Source organism: Pyrgilauda ruficollis, unplaced genomic scaffold (assembly GCF_017590135.1).
Source record: "Pyrgilauda ruficollis isolate IOZ18807 unplaced genomic scaffold, ASM1759013v1 scaffold18, whole genome shotgun sequence".
Classification (NCBI taxonomy): domain Eukaryota; kingdom Metazoa; phylum Chordata; class Aves; order Passeriformes; family Passeridae; genus Pyrgilauda; species Pyrgilauda ruficollis.
This window is the reverse complement of record NW_024516984.1, coordinates 5,182,450-5,206,658: the sequence shown is the minus strand read 5'-3', so window position 1 is coordinate 5,206,658 and position 24,209 is coordinate 5,182,450. Positions and strand designations below refer to the sequence as shown.

The following is a 24,209-nucleotide window of genomic DNA, read 5'->3' as shown; positions in this document are numbered from 1 at the left end:
GATAGGCCTGCTTTTTACTGTTCTCTTTTTCTGCTCCCTCAAAGCAAGTTGCAGAATACAGCTTCAGTAGCTCTGAAAAAAGTCCATTGTTAGCTCTGAAGAAAGTTTATATTCAATGGATGTTTGCAACTTTCTCTTTTCAATGGATGGTCATACAGTTAAAAAGTTAAAAGGTTTTGAAGGCTTCAGACAAGATAGTCTCTTAACATGCAGACATAAGAACATGCAGAGGTAAGGCTGAAAGCTGAAGCCCACACCCATTCCTGGTGGTGTCAAGGCAGAGACAGAGTGCTCAATGCTTTATTTAGAAGCACTATGTAAATATCATGTGGATATTTCACTGATTAAACTGGTAGCAGTCAGTCTAGATTCCCAAGTGGCAGTTATGCCATGTATAAAATAGCTCAAAGAGAATACAGTAGGCTTTAGTCACAGCACTGAGCATAACTGAGGGGTCAAATCACTGCTGACCCAAGCTGCTGTGAGTTGATGTTTGCTTAAACTGAACGGAGGCTCCGAGCAGGGCAGAGAGTACCCAGTGTGAGCACTACAGAAAGTGCCACAGCGATGGGCAGCCCTGCTGACAGTGTCTGCAGGGAACAGAGTCCCTGCAGCTGGAGCCCCACAGGTACTGAACTCTCCTTCAACCCTGAATGTGGATGCCCAATTCTGACTCTCCAGAGAAACAAAAATAAATTACATTTGTTGCATCTTAGAGGTCTTCCTTTCAAATATGTTTTAATTCAGTTTGGGAAAGCTTGATCTCTTCTCATTTTGTGGGTTGAAATTATTTCCATTATTTCCATTTCCAGACCAATTATATTACTTCCTCAATAAGCAAGAAATGTATTATTTAATCTAGTTTTAAAGACTGAGCTCTGTGTATTTTAACTTTTCATTCTACATCCCCTTTCACACCAGTACAAAGTATCATAGTGTAGCCTGTTCCATGCTTGTTCAAGCACCAGTTAGAAAGGCAGTATGGGCGCACATACTGACAAACACCCCACAAATACAGAATACACAAAAATAATGTTTATGCACTGCTCCCATTCACTTGCCTTCCTGGCAGCCTAAGCCAGCAACCTCAATCCACCATCATCAAATGAGTCAACTCACTGTCTTAGGTTGAAAGATGTAGCTGGGGATGTGTATTCTATTTTCCACCTGTTAGAGGTGGGGCAGTTATCTTCTGTTAATTGGGAATTTTTCTGTATCTCTTCCACAACCAATCCTCTCTCCACAGAGATATCTGTTAATGGGCCATTGAGTCACTGCATGGGTGATAAAATTACATCATCCCATTGTGAGATGCTCTGCCCAGGGGGAGGAGTCAAACATGGATATAATCTGTGATCCAGATTATATCCAGAGCAGCCTTTTCCACTGGATTCCCAGAGGAAGACCAGGCCCATCTACACCATCACTGGACCTTCAGAGGAAAACTCCACCCTTCTACAGGATCACTGCTTCAAGAGAACCACATCTGTCACTCCAGGAGGACTGCAGCCACCATTTAATCAGACTGCTGCCAACACCCTGACCCACAGGGTGTCAGGTTGTATTCTGATTTTGTCAGTGATTTTTCTTTTTTTGTACTATTGCATTTGTATTTTTAATTTTCCTAGTAAACAACTGTTATTCCTATTCCCATATCTTTGCCTGAGAGCCCCTTAATTGAAAAATTATACTAATTCAGAGGGAGGGGGTTTACATTTTCGATTTCAAGGAAGGCTCCTGCCTTCCTTAGCAGACACCTGTCTTTTCAAACCAAGACACTTTCCATGGGTGCATTCCTCTTACCTGTCATGCAAAATGGAGACAGTCTCCATGCCAAAGACACAAGCTTCCAACAGTACCTGCTTCACTGAGAGAGAGTAAAAGTTCATTCAGAGATACCAAAAAGAGGATTTACACCACTGGAAGGGAACTTTAGTTTCTCCTGGGTATACTTGTATATACATAAAAAAGCCATATATTGAGATTTAGCATGATTTCAGGAAGGGAGCCCTGTATAATAGAAACGCAAGTCCCAGATTTGCTAACAGAGACGTTAAAAAAATTAATTCAATGGCAATTACAATATCCTATCCCAAATGGTAGCTACAATTTTATCCCACCCTACACTGGCATGTCTTGTGTGTAGGCCTTACATTTCAATAAAAGGAAGCAAATGCTTTTAACAGCACACTACCGAGTACACAGAAAGGCTACAGGAAAGCTATTATAACCTCAATAAATATTTGCTGACTAAATATACTATTTCAATTAACACATCACTTATGAAATCCAAGAAGATACTGAAATTTAACTAAATTTTAAGAAAACTACTGAGTAGTAACAGCTGTAACATGTTTTATGTGTAAAAAAAAAAAAAGTATTTATATATTTCTATTTATATTTCAATACCACTGGTGTAAAATCCTCTGTAAATGTTGCAGGCAAGGAGGAACCTTTTGTGATTCCAGACCAAAACCACCAAAATCTGTACAGGCTGATGCTGTCCCAAGAGGTGGGGTAATACACAGAGCCCATGACTCTGCCAAATAGATGTGTCTGAATGTGGCAAAAGCCACACTGCCCTGAAAACACAGCTCCTGATGCCTGCAGTGCTGCCTCAGCCCAGGCACACACCATGTCCTCACGTGAAACCTGGTGGTCTACACAGAGGTGCAGGGGAAGGCTCCTATATTACTGATTTTCTGAGTATTGCCAGCCCATAGGATTGTGCTCCTTTTCTTCCATAATCTGTAAGGCAAAAAGTCATCACCGCAGGAGACCTGGGAAAGTGTGAGGATTAAACTTGTAACGTAGGTTCTGGCAAAGAGCTCCTGTGGATGCCTGGGAAAACACTGAGTAAATGTCCCTTCCATACTCAAACCTCCACTTCCCAAGCTCCTGATGTGCAGCAGTGCTGAACATACATCTGCAAATGGAAGCTCCAAGAGATCTGAAATACTAAGGACTGCCACAAGCCCTTCTTTTCCTAAAAAAAGAGATCTGTATTTCATTTCAGATATTTCATAATTATTAGAAATCTTTAAGAAGATTCCTCATTAAGGACATAAGCCATCATTTTTCACCTTTACCATATGATAATATTTGTTTTCCTCACAAGGTGCTGTAAAAAAGTTTGTGACAGTTGTAAAGCACAAAGCAATCACAGTTATATTCTCTTCACTGTGTTATGGTAACATGGAATGATGGAATGGCCTGGGTTGGAAGGGACCTTAAAGATTACCTAGTTCCAGCCCCCTGCCATGGGCACAGACACCCTTCACTCCAGCAGGCTGCTCAGAGCCCCATCCAAACCGCCTTGGACACTCCCAGGGATGCGGCATTCACAATTTCTCTGGGCAACTTGTTTCAGTGTCTCACCCCCACAGTACAGAATTTTTTCTTGATACCTAATCTAAAGCTACTCTTTTTGAGGTCAAAGCCATTCCCCCTTGTCCTGCCACTACACACTCTTGTAAAAAAATCCCTCTGCATCTTTTTTGCAGGCTCCCTTAAGGTACTGGGAGGACACAATTAAGTTACACTGAAGCCTTCTCTTCTACAGGCTGAACAATCCCAACTCTCTCAGCTTCTCCTCCTAGGAAAGGTGCTCCATCTCCCTAATTAAATTGGTGGCCCTTGCGCTGGGGACCTCATCTAGCAGTCCCAGGCAGGGTAGAAGCACACTGCGGGCTGTGCTCAGCGAGAATAAAAAAAAGATAATTCTCGCCCAAAAAGCCACATTTAAACATTTAAAAAAAGGTCCAGTAAGTGGATATGGATTGTTGAGAAGGAAGTAGGACAAAACAAAGAGACCACATCAGTCAGCACAAGAGGCAGTGGCTGTAACACATCACTAACCCACTTTTTTTTTTTTTTTTTTTTTTTCAGGGATTATGGCAGAGGAGACTCTAAGAAGGGATTTAAAAGGAGAAAATGAGATTAAGTGTGTTGATGTCTGTCCACAGCTCATCCTTAACTTCAGTGTAGCAGTGAATAAAGCCTGCAGATGCTGTTTTGGATACACAGCAGGTCAGTGACAAAGCTGGCATTACAAATTAACTGGAGGACTGTGTGGACAGTATGGCCAGAAGGGCTTTGGATATGAAATCAGACTGCTTCTTTCTACCATTATGATGAGAGAAATACATTAACACTACAGAAACACTCACAACAAAACAAATTTCTTTTAACAGCAGGTTTGAACAAGGCAAAAGTTACATAAGCTATATGTAGACCATGCTTGTGGCATTGCTTCATGGCCACAGGCATCCCTGGGGCTGGCTCCCAAACCATGTGTCAGTCACAAACATCTCTGGAGGAAAAAGAACACCTTATTCAACAACTTTCGTGGTTCATTTCTTAAGATCAGGACATCATTAACTATGTTGGTTCTTATAAGGAGTTACTATCTTCTGATGACTCCTAAAATACCTGTATGTAATAGCTGGAAACTTCTGCATTCCACAACTAATTTGGTCTTTTATAAACTGATTTACAAATGTACTTGCTATTTAATTCTGTTAGAAAATATTTAAGGTAGTACTTTTTCTGTCACCTCCTTAGCTCAGCCATGTACCAAGATCAAAGAGCAGTGGCTAAGGGGCCCATTTGAGCTCAGCAGCAAACCTTGGTCTTAAAACACATTTGCCTCTCAGCAGATGATAGTCTCAACAGCAGTGCAGCCTTTTATCCAACTGACCATGAGATGGATTGGTGTTTGCCATCCTCTCAGCACACCTCTGAAAACACCTGTTTGTTTGGTAAGGCTAGGTTTTACCAAAGATACCTTCACATTAGGTAAATTATTGCCACATTAGGTGTATTACTGAAACACTAAGGTAAAAAAGAGAAAACAGCAGCAGACATCATCTTCCCATGCAAGGCCTTTTTAACAGTGGTTTAGAGATGAACCACCTTTCATCAAAGGTTCCAGCAGAGCATCAGAAGAAAGCAATTTTAGGAACACAACAATATCACAAAGTTTAGAAAATCCTTTCTGCTGTGCTGCACTGTATTCATGCAAACCTTAACAACAAAAGACCTGTTAAAAATGTGGACTATCTTTGACTGTTTTGCTTAGTGTTCTTCACTGTGTCCTTTAAAAACTAGTAATCAGCACCGGAAGAAAAGCCAGGAGGTAACATACCAGCTAGCTACGCATCACTGCCACAAATCACTAGGAATTGGAAAAGCACACCAGTTGGGGTCCCAGCATCCTGCTAACACCAATACTGTGTCAGGTCCAGCCCAGTCTTTCACCCATTGCGAGGGATTTCACCAAGCAGAGCCTGGCTCGGGGAGGCCAGCGGTGCTTTCCATGCTTTGCCGGGCACAGGGAGGGCATTCCCGCTGCCTCCAAGGGAGATGCTATGCTCACGCGGACACACAGCTGCTCAGACAGGAGCTCAGCGTGTGTGTGTCAGCCTGAAACTGAACTCCACCCCACAACTGGGCTCTCACACTCAGACTACAGCATCCTGTAAGGTTTGTATAAGACACATCTCACCACGCAATAAAATAAGCCTGCAAAGTATGCTAAAGAACCACGTCCTAAGAGCAGCCACTTCCCTGCACTGACTAGAGCTGGACCTTGGGCAAACAGCTCTGGTGCACACATCTTCTGCCTGAGCGTCCTGAAGAGCACTCCAGGCTGGTGAAGCAGAAGATGTGTGTATTCATGTTTTAGTGCCTTATCTAGGGTGGGTACTCGTCTGCTGTCAGAAGCCAAGAGTTATGTTCCTGACAACAGTAAGGACAGGACTAAATCAAGAAAAGAGTTCAGAAAGGCAGAGAAACTCAGATGAGCTTTTGATGAACAAACCTCAATAACTGACTGGCTATCAGCTATCCAAATAGATAAAAAGAATTATCATTATAGCTGTAGTTTACCAGTCTGAAAAAGTGACATTTAAAAGTCACTACACAACACTGTCACCTGTAATGCTATGCTGTAAATTTGTTATTTAAAATCTACTTGTGAATACACAGCAACTCTTGAAACTTATTGGCAGCATTCAAAAGTACTGGTAAGAGCAAATAAAAATGCATCCATTTGGGGGAAAATTAGGTATTCTTATGACTTCATGTTCTCATCACATAGCAAGCATTAAAAATATGCCCATTGCAATGTGTACAATAGCCAACAAAAATGCTGGGTTTGCTACACTTTCTTCAGATTGAGTCAACTGAAATTAGGTTTTCAAATCCATGAAAGACAGACAGAGTCAAACAGTGTCATGCTTTCCCAATGCCATCATATGTCAGAATACTACATGTGAAAGTTCATACATTTGATTTCCTAGAAGATACCACTTTTCCCTTCTTGTCAATTCCATAGCATTTCCCGGGGAAAAAATACAAATGTGTGCATGTTTCAGACAGCCTTACTTGTAATGGATGGACTCAGATTATGCTGTCCCAACTGAGTGATTTAAAATTGGATTTATTGTGATTCTTCATGATTGAAGAGGTCAAAGCCTTCCCCAGGGAAAACAACCTTAAGATGTTCTGCAGAGCAGTTTAAGGAGTACAGGTGAACTTCTTGGCTTCACAAGGTTAATGTGTGTCTTGGTTTCACTGTAAGTAACTCAACCTTCTTATTAACCACAAGAAAGACAATAATTTTCATCTCTATAGAGCAGAAGTGAATTATTTTCCTGCATTTCCCCTCCCTCCTCAAAATATGCAAAGCAAATGTTGAAATTCCCAATTCAATATATATCAAAGAAGAAAAAGGTTCAAAGCCAAATCCTAGAAAGTCGAGAAATGCCAGAACAAATTTAGCTCAGCTCCCTTGTGCTTATACATCAAGATGAAATATTTAATTACATGATGACATGCTATTTTTTGACTGCATTATCTGTGCTTTAAAGAACAGGAAACAAATTCCATAGTGACCTGATTGGACCAGATGTTTAGATGTTCATTGCATTTCAAATATAATACTTCAGTAGTTATTAATCTTATTGAGAGAGGTATAAGGTCAGATTAAAACTTTCCTAAGATTATCTGATAGTTTGATTTTTCTTTCAGTAGAAAAAACATTACTGGAAATATATCTTCCACCAGCAAATCCTGCTTGATAGTATGCTGTGATGTAGTTTTGAATGAACAAAACCAGAACAAATCTAATTTGGCCTGATTTTTTTTTTTCAAACAGGTCTATCACAATGACTAACTCATCAAAATATTTCAAATTGCATTCTAAAAATACCAGCTATTTATTATTTTACTCTGCTGTACAGACATCAGTCTAACACTCAATCAGAGTAAGTGATGATGAATCATGCACATTTTAGGAATGTCTTGGCTCTCTGAACAGCGTTTGGGTTCTGAATCTTTATTGATAGAAATATCTTACTTCCAACAGAAATTTACATACAAATGTGCAAATCAGGGCTGGAGCAGCAAGCCTGTGTTATGGCTAAGAGGTGGCTGGGCTTGGCTAGCTGCCTTCAGTGCCTACTTCCACCTTGGCTCGGATAATTGGAATAAAGATGAATGAAAATTTAGGCCTGCAGTTTTAATAGTAACTATTTGTTATTTAAATTTCCTGTTCCACACTAAATGATTGCAAGAATGTGTGCTCAGAATTAAAAAGCTGCTCTTTAGCATCAGCACATTGATTTCTTGGGGTCCTTGCAAAGCTTTTCACATTGTTTCTGGCCTACAGCTCTACACCCCTCTAACTGCCTGTCAGACATCATTTCTGCTTTATGAATAAATAATATGATGCCCAGGGGAAATGTTGGGCTAAGACAAAAAAAAAATCAATATGTGTCTAGCACGTATTAGGCAGTTGTTCAGCTGAAGTCTGTCTCAAATATGTGGAGTAATTTTAATAACAAAACAAATTCTTTCCACACTGAGCTTAAAAGAAGGGTATTAAGAAAGCACTACTACCACATCACTCTGTATCCTATTTGAAGATTAATAATACTGTTCTCCTAAAATGTGAATAAATGTTCTGATTGCAAAGTATTTGGTGATTATTTGTCTATAATTTTCAAATATTCAGCCTACAGAAAAATGTTAGCAAGTGATTTTTTATTCTGTTCCTCTTGGAGCGGTGCTGGTGGACATCTGTGTAGTAAAGCTGTTATTACAACTGACTTGTTTGTTATTTTAAAAACACCTTCCAAAATCACCTTTTTTTTTTTTTTTTCTTTCCAGAGGGCCCAGGATCAAAAGTGAAACAAAAGCAGGGTAAATTAATCATTCATGCAGCTCTGTAATGGTCTTAGTCATTCCTGCAACATAAGCCTATATTTGCAGTCAGCGCAGTTCCTGCTTCAGTCCCCCACCATGCCCAGATGCCAACCTGTCACAGGAATATTTGAATCCCTCCACTTTTAGAGGACTTGTCTAAATAAACAGGCTTAACTCCTGTCATGGGGCAGTTCTTAAATTCCTTTGCATTATGCCTGAGATGGGCTGGTTATGTTAACTGTACCATGCAGGAAGCAGCACTGTAGGAACTGCTGCCCATTGCTCTCCCACAGAGAGAGAGCCCTTATTGAAGGTGGCCAAGCTTGACTCCTACACTCCTTCCTTCCTTCCATGAGCCCTTCCTCACCAGGAGAGCTTAGGCTGTGCCAGGCAGCAGTGCACAGCCCCTGCTGACAGCACATCTCTCCCCCTCCCAGTTCACTGATGGCCAGCAGGGCTGAAGTCTCACCCATCTTCACCTCCTCAAAAATGTTGCCTTCCCACTGTGTTCCTTGAAAACATAGATCTCATGCTGAAAAACGAGGAGGAGACGAATAGGTTATTTTGGGACATGGGGAAAGCTGCCAGTGCTCCTAGGAGCCTTCATGAAAGCCACAGGCACCCCCGGTTAAGCAGCATGGCCAGACAAACAGCAAAACCAGAGAGGTAAAGACAAACTAGCAAGCTACAGTCAGACCCATGGATGACCTCTGAGATCCCTGACTCCAAGTCACCAACATTCAGCTCATGGACATTGCTCTCCAAGGGGATTTTTTCAGCCCCCTGCTGTTCTGCAAACCTTTTAGTGCAGATCCTCCCCATGGGAGCTTGCCGACAAGGCGGCTCCTCCTGTTACATTCAGTATAATGAAAAGCACAAACTCCATGTATTTATGGCCCTTTCAGACTGAGGAGCTGCAGCTGAGTGCCCTTGCCTGGGGGTGCTTACTCCTGCAGGAGAGCCAGCCATCTGGAAGGGCAACCTAGAGAAAGCAGAGGGAACACCTGACGTCTCAGGCAAAGAAACCTGCAGACCTGCCGAAGCCACCACTGATAGTGGCAGGGGTACAAGGTATCCTGAGGCTCACACGAGCCAACATGGTGGAGCCCAATAACATCAACACTGATAGAAAATGCTTTTGCCAACTCAAAGAAAGTGAAATGATAAAGACAAGAGGGGACTTCTAAGAACAAACAAACCAAAAAGGAGCAAACAAAAGCCCCCCAACAAACTCAACCTAAAAAAAGCCCAGTAAAAAAACAAAAAAGCCCCACACCCACTCCTCAAAACCCACACAGGCAAAAAGGAGAAGCCTGAGGCTGACGTTCGTATGGATTTCTGTTGATTCCAAATACCTACAAACCCCCATCCCCGGGTGCTTGGTGCAAAACAGCCAGAAAGGAAACCGAAAGCAGAACAGTAACTTCCACCACAGGCAAGCTGTCATCTGTAAGCACCAAACCATGTATCCTGTGCAAAGTCACTCTGATGGAAGCACCCCTTCATCCCTTCTTGTTGCCTTTCTGGCGAGGGCCACGGCCAGGTCCCTGGCAGTGCTGCCATGCCAGCAAACCCTCTCCAGCTGGCACCTGGCTCACACATTTTCCTTCAGCCACCGGCCTTGCACCTCTGCCATGCCAACACCAGGCCAGGCAGCCCAGAGCAGAGACACTGAACACGGGCAGACCAGTGTGATGCCCAGCCACGGCAATCACAAACATGGAACAAACCAGTCCTGCATGTTCTTTGCAAGACCTAAGTTACAGGGGATGACTGCCAACACCTCTGCTGTCCTGATGTAGAGACCTACCCAAGAGACCCCACCCTGCTCTTCACCCCTCACATGTCCCTCAACACCCCCCCACAGTGTATCTGTGTTAGAAGCCACTCCTGTGCTTCTAAAAAAAATGACTGTAAAACATGTATTTCTGCCAGTCCCCAGGAGACAGGACCACTTGACCTTGGACACTTGACTCATGACCACTCAAGGATAAGTCACACATTCTTACCCTTTCAATGCTAATAACTAAACCTCCTAAAACTGACATTGGCTGTAACCTCTCAGTGTTGCCTTTGAAAGCCACAGGAACCCCAGGGAGGAACCTCTCAGTGAAATACCAGACCTGTCTGTGTGTGCAGTGCATTGGGATGTGGTTCCTGACTGGCTGAACGAAGTCCTCGGTTGAGCGACCTCCTTCATCATCTCTCACACTTGCCTTCTCCACCTCCATCTGAAGGTACTCCAAACCACACCCATCAAGTGACCCATGGAGGGGTCATTTGTTTTTTTTACACAGCCCAAAGTCTGCCAGGTTAAACACTGATACTGTTTCACCACCAGCACTGCTGGTTGAGAGAGGATCCTGTCCTCACCTTCCAGCCTCCAGCCAAACAGCTTTCTGGGCTGTACTACACCTCAGAGAAGTGCACCCAGATTTCTGAAAGACCCTAGAACCCAAATAAATATATTTTTTTTTTTTCAGCTCTAAGGTTCCCAGCTTTTAACTGAAATGATAATGCCCTGGACCTACAGTTGCCCTCAGATGGCACTGTGCTGCTGTCTAATGCTGATGAAGGATAACATGGCATGATAACATCTGTTCACAAGTTCTGATTTCCTCTGCAAGAGTTCAGATTATGCAGGTCCGTCAGACATGCTTCAGTCATCAACACATTTTTATTGCAAACAGAATTTGCAATAACAAACAGAGGAGAGAGAGAAAACCCTCAGCTTTCAGATGTGTTTCATTTCCTGATCTGACTATCTTTCACAGAAAATGTAAGTTCAGATGCTTCATCTTTGACAGCTGTAAAGGTAACTGTCACAGACCTCTAGCTTCCACAAGGTAAGACACTAGAAGCATGAGTGGTAATAAGTTGATTTTACATTAATTTTATCTCTAAAGTGTCTGTACAAACTCATAGATTTATATGTTCATTTTAAAGACAACTATTCCCAAGAAGTAATGATTCTATGAACCATATTTATGTCGTATTTATTTATGCCTTTCTCTTGAGCTCAAAATTTGTAAACGAAGCATCTTTGTCATATGTGAAGGTAACAACAAGAGACAGAGGGGGACTCAGAGTATTCACACAAACTCATACAACCAGTCACTGTAGCTTAGGATGCACCTGGTCAGACAAGTCGTGGTAACCAAGTATGTCCAAGTATGTTACCAGGGACGTGCACTCCATTTTGCAAAGTAAAAGTTAAACCTGTCTAGGGTTAAAAAAGTTAAGTTTGTCTGAACAATCCACCTTTCCTTTAGGAAAAGCTAGGAACATGCAGCAGGTTAGTTAGCACTGTGGGGTTACCCTGGAAGATTTTGTTTGCAATACTATCAATATGCATTAAGTGAAGACCACCTGCTTGGTGGGCAGTAGCAAAGCACTGATTCCTCATAAAGTTTCAAGGCTCTTACTGCGTTAAGAAAGGGACTTGAAATCTCCCCAGTATTTCTCAACTCAGGCACAAATTGTGTGCATTACATACAATCAAGTCAAGTCCAGTCTGGTGCCGTATCACTTACTAGTAACAGCCACCTAATAAAGGCTGGGTCACTTTGAATTAAAATTAACTTCAGTCCTTGAAATTTACCTTTTGCCAGGTGTTGGGAGACATTATTTAAGAGGCAACCCAACATAAATTTGGTATTGCCCAAATCTCATGATTCCTCCAGTAAATGAGGGTAAGCAGCACCAGCTGAAGGCTGGATGTTGTTGGTCCCCATGCAGAGGTACCAGCTCTGCTCTGCAGACTGCACACCAACTTCCTAACCACAATATCCTTTTCTGCACCCAGCACAGGGGGAGAGCTTTGTAAGTTGAACATGAAATATGAGCCCCCAGCATCTATTTCGTTCAATTGCTGTCCACACCCATGGTGACCTCATTAGCTACTCTTTGAAACAGGTTTTGAGACAAGCAAGTTGATGTATAGAGCTGCAGCATCTACCACAACTGCAATAGCAGAAACAGCTTTTATCAACTTGGCAAAGTGAGCTAAGACTGATTTCCAGTGAGGTGGTCATGGCTTTGCTTGATCAAAGCATTTACACTGACCAAAGCCACCTTCCTGGGGCAGGAAAGCCTGCGTCAGCACTGCAGGACACGTGATGCCTCTCACGCAGCTCCAGGAAGAAAACCAGCTGAAAGACTGGGATGCTGAGGGCTGAGGAACAACTTTCTGAATGACCACACACAAAGCCATATTCAGCAGCTTTTACCTTTCAGCTGGGACTGGCACTGCTCTTTCTTAAGACACAAATACAAGAAATGCATTTTAAAACGTGTCACATCTTTGTTTTATACACACACACACTGGCAACCTCACACAGCTCACCATGGATGGTGAAGCTGTAAGCAACAGTTTCTGAAAAAGCTACCTGTACCATTGCTGCTACCATTTTAGTTGCTTAGCACTGGCCCCTTCATAAAATACAAGTCTTCAGAAGATGAGTTAAAGCCAAGCTGACCACCACAGGAAAGAGAAAGCAGCTATATAAACAATTACCTTGTAGTCTCTGTAGGGCTCGATGTTCAAGTGAGATACAGCATTGACAAATGATTCCTCCTAGGCAGAAAAAAAATCAAAAAATTGTACAAGTCCAAATTCAATTATGACACACTTTAAGAATATGAAATGAAAATATTCTGAGTCATCAAATTTAAAATCACATCCAGAGAAAAGCACTTTATGAAAAGGTTTCCAAGAGTAACTAATACTAAGTCTTTAAATTACTTTTTATTATTTTTGTCTGTAAACTATCTTTTGGCTTTTTAAGATCTGATAAAATTAGGCTGAGAATTAGGACATTTTTAGTCTCTCACCTATGCAGTGTTGCCAAACATACAAATTTAATAGAAGAAATCAGAATTAAAGGCTCCCATATATAAAGTTAAGTGGTTTATACTCATGCAGCGACAGCATCTTCAGAGATATTTCTGTAACTCCTTGGGTTTGGTATGTAGAAACTCACTGTTACTTAGCAATTGTACTGGTTTAGTATCTAAACAAAAAGCATCCAGGTCAGTGATGAGAGATTTACCAGAAGCAGAGAGACAAAGAGGCTGCAAATTTTCCCTTGGCACCAGCCTTGGAAGACATACTTTTGTTTACAGGATAACAGAGGGGCCATATGGTGGCAATTTGTCCTGCAATGCCTACATAACAAAAACTACTAACTTTGGACTTTGTTTTTTCCCCATTGCTTACATGAAAAATTAACTAACTTGGTTTGTAAATTGACTTACCTAGAAGAACGTTAAATGTCCTCCCAGGACATTTATTTCAGATTTAAAGGGTCTTACACTGTTAACTTTGTAGGGGACTAGCTCACTAGGGTATTTAAGACTGGTTTGAACCAAAATTAGGGCAATAAATAAATTAGGCTCTGAAATACTAACCTGTAAGATTAGGAAATATCATTAATACCAAAGTAAGGGGAAACAGATACAAAACAGACTATCTCTGAAGGAATATGCTGTTTCTTCTACACCGTTAATTTCCAGAGGAGACTCAAGTTACTAAAGCAGCTTAAGAAATCAGAGATACTGTCAGGCTATCTGCTTGTTCAGACCACAGAAGGATATATTGATTCAATTACTTTCTTTTGATGTAAATCCAAATTAAAATCAGTATAAGAACAAATTACAACTCAAACTTTGTGCAAAAATAATTTTTTTTCTTTTTAGTAATAATTACTCAGTTGTTTTGCTCATTCATACCCATGAGTGTGTGTCCCACATCCCCCCACTGTACTAGTGTGCTCAACTAAAAATAAAGCAGTGCATGCTCCTGGAGAACTGTTGCTTAGCTACATTCTCAATTATCACAATGCTGGCCTTACCCATTCAGTGACAAGGTCAAAGCAATTGTTTCTTTACTTTAATGATGAAGTATCCTGTTTATAAAAATCTTATCTGTTTCCTACTTGGTAAAATATTGCACATTTCAGTCAATCATTGCTGGTAAATCCCCCAGAGAGACACAGTGTGAGAACAAAACTGGAAGTGTTCATTTTTGCCCTTAATAGAGAGGTTTTTTTTTTCCCCCCCAACCCCACCCTTAACATCAACTACCTCACAGTGACACACAGGCAACCAATTACACCAACATTTGTTTTTTTTCTCTGCTGTGTCCAGGCAAATATGGCAGAAATGCAGTAGTTGTATATTTATTCTCATTCTTCCCCCCATCCAATAACAAGGATAAGTAAAGTGGCAATTTTTAATTAGCGTGTACCTAGAGTTGGTGTTGTGGGAAAACTAAAGAAAAGAAGGATTTTCCCCATCACTTGTAAACACAATAACTTTTTGGTTTTTCTTTGCCTTTGAGGGCAGGTGTTCAGCTGCAAAGACTGTAATTCTCCCATGGCTAGTCTGGGCTGCTGAATATTTCATAGCCCCTGAGAAATGCAGCTGTAATCAACTCGCAAATAATGAAATGGGCAGCAATAATAGAGCAGAGGTAAAGTGCACCATTAGAAAGCATCAGTGCTTTGACTGCTGCTGCTGCAGTCTTGCTGTACCAATTTATCAGGTTATTTGATAAAATAATAATGCTATCAACTATGAAACAAAAATTAATGCTCTGCCAAAAAAAAACCACCCAAACCCAACAAGTGTCTCAGGTGGCCAACATGAATAGCAAACAGAAAAAAATCTGAAAGCATGTCAAAGGAGTCACATTCAAGACTGAAATTCTATTAGATGTATTAATGACATGCCAACTACACACAGTCATCTTCAGGTATTAATAGAAAAGTAAGTTTACAGAAGTTATTTAAATCAGGAAAAGCTTCATAAATATTAAAATAAAACAGATAAATTACTTTGGAAGTAATAAGCATGTTCATCTTAATCATATCTCGCAGAATAACCCATCTGCTGTCTTAATTTTGTAAAAGGATCTTGAGGTCTGACATTCAGAATCTCAACCACCTCTCTAGGAAGCCTGCTCCAGTCTTTGACCACCCTCTCGGTAAAGGAATGCTTCCTATTGTCTACCTTGACACAGCTTTGAACCATTTCCCATGCACCCTACAACTGAATACCAGGTAGAAGAAACTCCCTTTCTGCTTCCCCTGCTCAGGAAGTTGTAGGGAGTTGTGAGGTTGCCCTGCAGCCTCCTTTTCTCCCAAACTAGACAAACCCAAAGTCCTTAGCTGCTCCTCACTGCACAGTCAAAGCTGTATTTCAAGTTACTCTGTGATGTGCAGCTGTGGGGAAAAGCAGCTGAGAAACCAGCAGAGGCTGAAGAATAGACACAGTGCTCCAGTCTCGCCTTCTGGAAATGCAGCAATCTCCCAAAAGTGCCATGGAGCAGGTGGATGCTCCTCCTATGGACCAGAACATGCCTCACTCCAGAAGAGGGCAGGCACTGTCTTCCCCAGCCCACATTTTCCCAGGTACCACAGGACACCCTGCTGAACCACAGCTCCTGTGGCTGCACAATCCTTTCTCATCCTCCCTCCAAGCAAGGGCTGACACTCAGAGCTGCCTGCCGAGAGACACTCAGAACTAACATGCCCAAGTTGGAGGCAATTCACAGAAGGCTCTGTTCCTCTGTTAGTTAACTGCTGATACCCACAAGAATATGCTGAGTGCTGTTCCTGGAAGTTAAAGGAAGGTCTGGATGCAGGACTGTTGGCAGGTTCACATGCAACACAGCACGTTGCAAACAGAAGTCTTGACGGAAGTGTGAAGTTGCACAAACACCTGTGCAAGCAGAAATCTAACAGCAGTGGGAAAGAGAAATTGCTACATGCTTTGAGAAAGAATCTCTCCATGGAGGACATTTTAAATTTGTGTCAGTCCGATAGTCTTTCTTTTACATGTTTCAAAAAGTAATTCATAGGAACTCAAGGAATCTAAGCAGATTGTGAAAGAAGTCAAAGTGAAAAACACACCCTCTTCCTTCAGTGCCTTTGTACTTGTTATGTTCTCTACAAGGATATGTTGTATTTTCATTTCTTTCCTCACCAGCAACACATACAGATTGTGGACAGGTTTAATACTGCCAGAGAAAATGTGGTGCACACATGTTCAGTGCAGCAGCGGGAGATGAACTCTCTCTAACATCCCAGAAACACATCACCTGTCCCTCTGAAAGAAAATGGTGTCTCAGGGCGATACTGAACTGGAATAATTCCCATACTTTGATAATTAAAGTACTCCTTCTAATGTTATCTTCCATCTGCTGGAGAAGAGATCACACAGATAAACCTTCCAGCCACACGGAACCCCCAAAAATTCTCTTCAACGATCAGAAAGCTCAGACATAACTAAGATGCCCTCATTCATATTCTCCTACATTCCCTCCTACAAAGACCCAAAGATAAATTACTCAGACAAACTCCAATTTGGACGTTAAATGTCACAGGCAAATCTTATGTAGCCCATTTTTCCTTTCAGTTTTTTTCCCTGGGATGAAAGAATTATTATTAACTCCCTGGAGATCATGTCTTCACTCTACTGTGAAAAAGCACATGATAGGCAGAGACAGACCTTGAACAATATAAGGCTGGTAGAGCTTCTCTACAAGTTATCTATTAAAAATTCAAATATCTATTTCAACAGCTGTGTATTTTCTGTCATATCACTAATCCTCTTCCAGATATCAGCATCCCAGTCTAGCCCTTCTATAAAATAGTAAGACTATGCTGATACAGGCTGCTGTAATTTGTGAGGTGTCTTATTTTTAAAATTTACATTTCTAGAACTGGTCTTAGAGGAAGGATGAATAGGAAATACACACACACATGCAATTTTAGCATCACGGGACTCACAGACCATGCCCAGCTCCTAAGAGGGGCTCTCACTCCTCAGCTAACACTTCCAAAGCAGCAAGGCAGGCAGCAGTTCCTGCTCATGTGCTGCCTCCTCCTTGGGCAACTCACTTTACTGGGACCCTTGGAAAATTTGCAGCATCATATTAACTCTTTCCAAGACTATGTGCTTGCCAATATATTGTGAAAAGGACTTTCAAGACATTCAAACTCAAACTGGCATTTTGTGATGATAACTACAGGAGGTGAGGGTAGCAGTGGTGCTTCCTCTTACAGTTGTTGGCCACTTTCCCCTTTCCTGATAATTTTCAATAGTTAAAAAAATGCAGCTTCATGCTAAACGTAGTTTTGGGTATCTCCACTAAAACAATGCATGTTTCTGAAAAAAAAAGCCTAAGAAAAGCACTTTTCACTGCACAAGTTGAAAGGTCTTTTTCTTTGAGAAGCTCAAGCATCTCTACTCTTTGAAGAAATGACTTGACAAGACCCAGGAAAAAGCTTTATGTCAGAGAGATGCTTTTTACTGCCTTCTGAAACGAGACAGATGTACACCTCTGAGAACAGGAACAAGAGTAAGGAAATTGGAAAAAAGTAAGGACAAAGAGGGAAAACTGGGATTGAGAGAGGTGTTGGCAAGATGATGCATAAGAATGGGCAAGGAAGTTTATCTGGGGAATCTGGGAGAAAAGCAGGAAGGAAGAAGGCACAGGAGAAAGGAGGAAAGATGGTAAGAGTCAGTCAATCTAGGCAAAATCCACAAAGAAAAAAATGGGTGAAAAAGAAGAGTGAAATCAGGAGTTACATGGATGAGAACAGGGTGAGCTGAGTCCCATCCAACATGCAGCTGGTACAAGGGGAGACTGGCACTGGCTCGGCAGAGAGACAGGACACAGAGCTGAGGAGGCAGCAGCACAGACCTGGGAGGCTGGATGGGAGACTGGCAGCAACAGGGCATCAAGAGAATGGCAGGAAAGTAACAAAAGTCCTTTGGGACAAAAAGAAAAATATACAACAGATTGTTAAGATGAAAACAGCGGCTGCAGGGAGAAATACACTTGGAGAGCTGTAAGTGTGAGGAAAACATTCAAGAATCAGGCTTAGGAAAAGACAAGCAATGCAGAAGTAGAAAGGAAACAGGTCTAAGTCAAAAGCAGAAGGTCAGAAGAGACCATCTTTTGGCAGAACTAGACAAAGGAGTCTGTATCACAAAAGCATATTCCTGTCCAGAGCCAGGCTCATGACTGAGTGCAGCAATCCAGCCACAGTAACACATTCACTTTAGGGACAACTGGGCTAGAACATATTTTTTTCTTTACCTAATTTCTCATCTCTGCTGGCACCAATGGCACAAAGCAGTAGAGCAATAAAATGAACAGACATTACAGGAAACTTCTTTAAAATGTGAAATGGTAACACTCTGTCCCTTTTAAGGATGTGACACCAATCTACATGAGCTATGGATTTTGTTCAAACAGACTTCTTTAAATATGCCAGTGGCTCAAGGGTCTGCCACGGGGCCCTGACTGTCCTTTGAAAACCAGACTGGCCTGCCTTGTGATCTCTCACACCCAACATCAGCAGGAGGCTGTAAGGAGCCAGCTACAGCTCAGCAGGGCACTGATACCTCCCATCCTTGAAGTGCCTCCTGCTTTCCAAGTACTACCACAGGGTTGGGAAAAAAATGACCCTTAGCTTCTGCTGGACAAGACAGGGACACAGCTGGCAAACTGCATGAGATGGGTGGGCAGATCTTTTTATGCTTGTGATAGAAGGAAAAAAAACACCCACCTAAGTAAACAAATGCCCATAACTTGCCAGAAATACTGAAATGCTCTTGTCACTACAGATCAGGGGTGAAGGGGGCTCCCTTGGAACCCCTCATCCAGGCACTGTTTCTGCAGAAACCATGATGCAATGGATGGAGAGACAAGAAGTGCTGGCACACCCGCCTCAGTTTCACTCATACACACTGCACACCCAGATCTGGTATTCACTGGCCCACTGATTTAAGTGTGCCCTTAATTATTACCACAGTAACTGGTAAGCACACAACCACCCCCTTATGCTGTAGTCTTTGTCCATTTTAATGCATAGAACTGATGTGTAGATCCCTGGAAAAAATGATGGTGACATTTATTTCTTTATTGAAAGAGCCTTACCTCTTACTCCTAACACTGACCAGTATAACACACCATTAACAGCAGTATCTAACTGATGGGTTTTTCAGAATAAATCACAGAGAGTTTACAAAAGCTTTCTCCCAGAATTTCCTCCCTTTCCTGCTGGGTACACACAGCTCCACACACCATCACGTGACCTGGTTCACAGCTCCTGAGCAAACAGGCAAGGTTCCTGTCCTGTATCTCCAGAAACCTTTCTGTAGCAACATCCCAGTAAATTCACACCACCTGGGGCTGCACGGCTTACTTCTGAAACAAAGACACCAACTTCAAAAGAGACAGTGATTTTAGGCATGTTTTATATTAACTGGGAATTAGATGACTTCCTGCAGATTTAGAAATACTATTGCTGCATCTTATACCATTTACTACTATTTTTTCCTTTGCCCATAGGTTATCTGCTACCTCAGACTGCTCCTTTGCTTAGACACTCCCAGTGCAATGGTAATAAATATGAAAGACAAGGTCTCCATGGTCTTCTGTAATAATCCACCATACTGACTGAATTTTAGAAGAAAATACTGGACAGAACTCTCTTCATCCCAGAGGGATCAGTGTCCTGGAAATTATTCCTTTGAAAGTGAGATACAGGAAGAGGCAACTAATAGAGCAGCTGGTGGCAAAACACCCAAAGTGCTTTCTTCCCCATTAGTCTAGACCCAACCAAGGGTATGTGATATATTTAAGAATAGTGTCCACACAGTTTTCTTTACTGTCCTCCTAAAGGCCCAGCTCTGAGCAGTGCCTGTGGAACAGACAGCTCAGCAGATCACTGTCACATGCTGGGATCTTAGGAGACTTGCCTTTAATCAGGCAGCACAGTCCAGAGCCAGTGGAAAAAAGGCACCACTAAGAAAATACCCTGCATTTCAGGCACAGGGATGCAGCAAGCTCTCGCTGGCTTCAGGGAATCTGCAGACAAGGCTGGAAAGATAGCAATTTAAAACAGCAAAATGGGACAGTAAGAGCATTTACCTTTTATCTAAACATGATTCATGAGGCAGCCCTGCAAAGTGACAGACAACAACAAAGCAGTTCATCTACTATTGATAACCCAGCATTCCTAAGCCATCAATAGCCATTTGAGTACTCCCAAAGTAAATTTAGCTTCATCTTCATTACTTTCTGTATTGAAAGACCGAGGACATATTCATGGATGTTTATGCAATGGCAAGAGAGTGCAGTATTGTATGTTTTATTACATTACCAAAGCAGATTCTCGTTCAGATACTGCTAGCATATAATTTCTGTCTCTCTCAAAGCTGGAAGGCAATCATTAGCACGTTGAATCTGGCAAGTTCCTATTATCTAACTGGTAATTATAGAAAGATGGAGAAGCCTTCAAAAAATACCCTCCAACTTCTGCATTTACCACACACCTGATCAAAATACTATCCCCATTACCTAAATTAACAGATACTTCCCATAAACCATTACTCAGAACACATTAACATTAGTATGAAAAAAATTATTAGAGGCCATACAGACTATTCATTTATCCTCCCTTCCAACTTCAAAAATATAAAACTATGCAATGACAACCAGAATGCAGGAAAACATCTTACTGAAGGTGATGACAAGCTAGGCTACCTGGTCACTTGTCAGGCATTACTAGCCCAAATGAAGACTACAACACAGCTCTAGGTTTTCAAAACATGTATACCATTACTCAATGCTATTCACACTGTGGCAGTGAAAATATGCTAAATACACACTCAAAGATAATCCCATCCTCAAGAGACTGCTGCAGAAAAGGACAGAAGGATGAGAGACAAGGCAGTGGGTGAGGCCATACATATGCATACATACACAAAGTAATTGGGGAAGTTGGCCTGTGTCTCATTAGCTCACTTATTCATGCTTCAGGTAGAGGGGAAAGAGGGGGTGCCAGGAAGAATACAGAAGCTGGGACAAGATTGGTACAAAAGGAGCTGGAAAAACAGAAAGGAATCAAAGCAAGGAAAGTGAGGCAAGGGAAACAAGATCGTGAGACCAGGAATGGAGTCAGCCGAAACCAGTGATTAGGGGTAAAAAACACCAAACAAACGCGGGACAGTCTGCACAGGGAACAGAGGACTGCAGGAAAAATCTGTGAGATGCTTTGGTTGTTTTATTCTCAGGCAGAGGCTTCACACAGTCTGGCACCTCAGAGGCTGCATCAAGCCCATGTCATAGCCTGACTGACATGACCAAAGCAGCAGAGCTCCTTATCTCTCTGGCTTATGCACCATTCCAATTACACTGCTTGTCCGGGCCCTGGGCAGGGTGTCCCCACAGGGCAGGGTGGCGGGGCAGCTTCCTGGCTCAGCACCAGGACAGATAACCAGGGTGTCCCCAGGGAGCCCCCCAGCTCTTGCAGCCTGAGCTGCAGCATGACCAACCCCCATCCCAATGCTTGCTTCTTGTTTTTTTACCAAGAAGCCTCATGATCAGGAAAGGCTACAAAGGCTGCAGCAGAAGTGTGTCAGTACATGCAACTCCCAAAACTATAGCAACAAACAAATAGATTCAATTACCAAGATAGACACTAGCCCAATTCAAGGGGATTGGTACATCCATTACAAGAAGATACTGGAGCTGCAGCCTGATCACATTTACATGAAGAAATCACTTTATGCAAATCTCTCATCCACGGGTGAAGGCTGTACAGAAGATTCGGGATGCATGGCAGATAGGCAATTTAAGGTAAATCACACAGTTCAGTTATACAAGACATATAATCTGGGGAGGAAGTCTGTGGCTTCAAAGTCATAAATTATTTACAAATAATACAGCCTTCTCATGAAATATCCAGAAGGCCAAGCACCTATTTTTCACATTATTTTTCTCCACTTCCACAAATCACAGCAAAACTGAAGATTAATATCTTATCAAGAATGAGCTAGGTTTGGGGGAGGATGGACTTAGAGTGTGGAGAGAGTTAGGGGCTTGCAGGCAGGACAACAAGAACAGAAGGCAGCAGGGCTGCTGTGCTCACCTACCTGGAAGGGAAGCATCAGAAGTCAAAAGGAGGGAGCTGGAGCAGGCTGACGAAAGGAATTGTCCACCTGCTTACCCACAGCCTCCCAGGACTGTCACCGCCAGCCTGTTCAAAATCACCACCTAATTTCTGTCAAATATTTCAGGGTTTTAAAAATGAAATCCATTCCTCATACTCACAAATCACAGCTACACCATCCACATGTGTGGTATGTTTTCTGCCAGCAGTGATGCCTTTTCAGGACATTGGCCTTGCTCTGTACAACACATGGCTACACCTCTGTATTCAATTTTCAATTCTCCAGCTTTCTTCAGCATTTCTGTTTTGAGACATTAGCAGTTTGACACCTTCTCATCTTTGTAACCCAACACAACACCTGCCCAAATTCCACCTGCAATGACCAATTCAACTGAGTTATTTTTTCTGATGTCCTGCCTGGTGACCCTGCATGCCTTCCAGTGCTCTTACAGGTACCAACCTTTTCACAGATATATACACAGTTCATCATTTTCTTTTATGTTGCAAACTCTTTACTCTTCAAAGTCTTTTTCAGATCTTCATGCTCAGCTTGCATCCAATTCAACACAGTCTGGCTGGGTTTGGTTTTTGGTTTTTTTTGTGTTTTTTTGGTTTTTTTTTTTTTTTGGAATCATTAGGGGCAGATACCCATCGGTTGAGGTTATTTCTGTAGTCTGAGTAACTCCTAACATTTGTGCTTTCAGCAGACCACTGTTTCTGCTTGCTTATATACACATGCCTTAAGTGACTTTCACAATGTGTTTAAGCAGCTTCCCATGCTGAGCCTGAGGATACTCATTTTCTCTCTTCTGACTTTCTCCTGTTTTCAACTGATCTGCTGTTACTTGTGTGCGGGACAAGTACTTCAATGTATAAAAAGCCCTTGAGGTTAAAAGGTACATTTTTACACACTAATTCAGAATTTTTCTGAAACTCTTCAAAGACTTGGAGTGCATTTTCTTTGTATTACAGGTTTGCTTAAATGCAACAGCAGTGTTATTCCTGAGTTCATTGCTTGAGTCACATGTGCAGCCACATAAGGTAAATAAAATATACAACAGAAAAAAACCCCAATTTATTTTCTTACTAGCTACAGATATTAGCGTGTCTTACTTGTATCAACTGGTTGCAATAAAAAGACACAAATACCAAAATATTTCTATTTAGCTTTAGGACTGCAACATTTTTACATGACTAAAACTATAAATAAATGTACCTCCTGTATAATAAAGAGCAAATGTAGCACCAAGTGTCACTGCATCCATGCAGTTACCTCTCTGCACCATGGGTTCATATGTATAATCCCCCCAAAACCACCATACGGCATAACATACAAATTAAAAAGCAACACCAAATCTACATTTTCAGTTATCATGGAAATCTACTCAGTAGCTATTGCTCTGTCAACATTTGCAACCTTGTGGCTAACAAAAAAAGTCTGTTTCTGAACATTCCTAAGTATTTTTAAATCAACTAAAATACCATACGAACACCAATCCTCCCAAGCGTTTTTCTTCCTTTATGACACACTGTAGGTACCAAAGCCAAAGAACAAAATCTCTTTTCTGGAGGAAGGATATTTCTCTTGGCTAAAGTTGTTCCTACCTATGTCTACATCCACTTCCTAGGTCAGATGTAAAAAGAAGTTGTCACCTCTCGCGTTTCCTCTGGTCAGGATGACCCCAAGAGTCCTTTTTTTCCCAGCCCAATGGTTGGAAGAGTCGGAATTCTTCGGCTCTGGTTCACAAGGTTGTTTATTGCCTCTTATCTAAAACATTCTTTTTCGGACCCACAGAGTTCTCTCTAGCAGGTCTGTCAAGGGCACACTCCCTCTGCCCACCCCCAGGCTGGTGTCCACATTTTATACTATGAACTACGTGTACTTTATTTATCATTATTTTCCAATACCTATCACTTATGTTAGACTCTCTACTTCTATTCTAAACCAATCCAAATTTGCCAACATCACCCAGAAGACGGAGGCTAGGAAGAAGGACAGGACAACGCCCAAATCCCTCCATCTTGCCTCCT

General features: G+C 41.9%; 1 protein-coding gene across 1 annotated transcript in view; it reads right to left on the bottom strand.

The window, feature by feature from the left end:
- PAG1 (phosphoprotein membrane anchor with glycosphingolipid microdomains 1) overlaps positions 1 to 24,209 on the bottom strand; it is a 107,423-nt gene that overhangs the window by 69,629 nt on the left and 13,585 nt on the right. Inside the window, exon 2 of the mRNA XM_041464527.1 lies at positions 12,725 to 12,784. The gene's annotated coding sequence lies outside the window, so the exon portion shown is untranslated. The remainder of the gene's footprint in view (positions 1 to 12,724; positions 12,785 to 24,209) is intronic.